The 2,211-nt window shown below is 37.6% G+C and overlaps 1 pseudogene; it reads right to left on the bottom strand.

The window, feature by feature from the left end:
* LOC114076427 overlaps positions 1–1,748 on the bottom strand; it is a 12,280-nt pseudogene extending 10,532 nt beyond the window's left edge.
* Between the last annotated feature and the right edge of the window lie 463 nt (positions 1,749–2,211).

The following is a 2,211-nucleotide window of genomic DNA, read 5'->3' as shown; positions in this document are numbered from 1 at the left end:
TCTTGTGCTTCTCGGATAAAATGATACTTGATGGAAATATGCTTTGATCTTTCATGACTGACTTGATTCTTGACAATTGCAATTGCTGATTTGTTATCACAATATAGAACAGTTCCTTTTTTTTGTTTTTCACTAATGTCTTCAAATATTCTCCTAAGTCAAATAGCTTGAGAAGTAGCCTTGGATGCTGAAACATATTCTGCTTCGGCAGTGGATTGAGCAACAACACTTTGCTTTTTTGATAACCAAGAACAAATACTTGATCCAAATAAGAAAGCATAACCAGAAGTACTCTTCATGTCATCTATACTTCCAGCCCAATAATCACTATCAGAATAACCAATTAAGTTCAAATCTCCACCAAATTCGTACATTATCCCATAATTCATTGTTCCTTGCAAGTAGCGTAGACATGCTTTGCAGCTCCAAAATGCACTTGGCTTGGTTCTTGCATGAATCTGGGTAATAAACTAGCAGCAAACATAATATCTGGCCTTGTTGAAGTAAGATATAGCAAACTTCCAATCAAACTCCTATAAAGTGAGATATTAACTTTCTTTTCTCCATCATCTTTTCTAAACTTCTCATTTGCTACTAATGGTATGACCATAGACCTGCAATCCATCATTTTATATGGAACCACGGTAGCAGAAAAGAAAGGCTTTAGTGCAAGAGCAGAAAGGCTGCAGAGGTGTCGAATCTTCATTGTATCAAACTGATACAAATAGATATCAGCTGCAACCCTCATAAGCAAGATGTTGTTCTTGAAAGCTAGAGTCCCTATCCAAGGATACGCGGAATTATAGTCTCTTGCCAATTTTTCAGCTATCTTGAACAGATACTTGTCGTTTTCTTTTTCCAGCAATTCCAAAGAGATGGTAAAAGTAAGATCCCATTGAGAAGTAAAATGATCCTTCAGCACCCACAGTTGAAGTCCGTGTTCGGATATCAATACGTAATGTAGCTTCCCTTCAGCTTCTCCCATGCACATCTCGGGTGTTAGATTGAACTGGGTGGTGGGGAGTGGTACCATTATCAACCAAGATATCTCATTTTCTGGATCAAACATAAGGATTTCGTCTCCATCAGTAAGCCAATACAGAATCCCAGTTACACAGATGCATCCCTTTTTCTGCATGTTGTGATTGCAAAGACAAATCTCTCCGGATATTCTCCATTCTCCTGTTTCTGATGAATAAATGTTAAAAGAGAAACATCCATCTCCTTCTGTGTTAGTTTCATCTTGGCTAACTATCACAACCTTAAAACTTGTGAATGCATCAATCGGATTCTTGAATGGATCAAAAACCAAGGTTATGCAGCTTTCTCTGGAAGGATTTGGCCACTGAAGTTCTTTCCACTCCTTATTCAGCGGGTTACAGACGTAGATTACAGGAACATCACAAGGAAAGCTACTTCGACAACAGATTAGTCCATAACTTGAGTCCTGGATAACAATACGTTCTGGGAGGAAATCCAGAACATCAATATAGATTTCCGTGGTAACTCTTTCTATAGGTATGAAGCTGATCCAGTCATAATCTTCATCACACCACTGGTACCTACCCTGATAGAAGAAACCTGTGAGAGGTTCCATCTTTTTCAACTGTCCTTGGATGAAACTGCGGTCAGACATAATGCATTGCCATCCCTTTGATACACACTTCAATTTCAGCAAATCCTTTAGTAGACAATTTTGGTAGTACTTCATATAGCGTGTCACTGCTTGGAAACCAAATTTCCTTCATTTTCACAACCCTGACATAATTCAATTCTGTCAGCTAAAAAATAGTTGGGATAATTCAAACTAGAGGAAAACGCAAAATCTCGGGTGACAAAATTTTAGATAAGTACAATAATCAGGGATGCAAACAGAGCACCTTCTACATAATTTCTGGATTAATTAACAAGTGCAACAACTATCAGAGAAATGATCCACATTGAAAGATACAGAATCAGCGAGAAATCCACAACATTTTCAGATATATGGGTAACAAATAATTTCAGTTGCCAATAGAACCACTCACAAGCTATAGTATAAGCAGAAAACCTGACAAACTCGTATTCATCATAAAACATCATAAAAAGTGAATTGGGACATGAGTATCAAACACCACTCCATAGTATAGTTCTTCATCCATTGAGTACCTGTTAACAATTTTACATATATGGAAGTCCTTTTTCGCGGTGGGGATGAAGTTTTCACCCTTT

Source organism: Solanum pennellii, chromosome 3, assembly GCF_001406875.1.
Source record: "Solanum pennellii chromosome 3, SPENNV200".
NCBI classification, from domain to species: Eukaryota; Viridiplantae; Streptophyta; class Magnoliopsida; order Solanales; family Solanaceae; genus Solanum; species Solanum pennellii.
The sequence above is the reverse complement of the archived record's forward strand: the minus strand, read 5'-3'. Positions and strand labels throughout refer to the sequence as shown.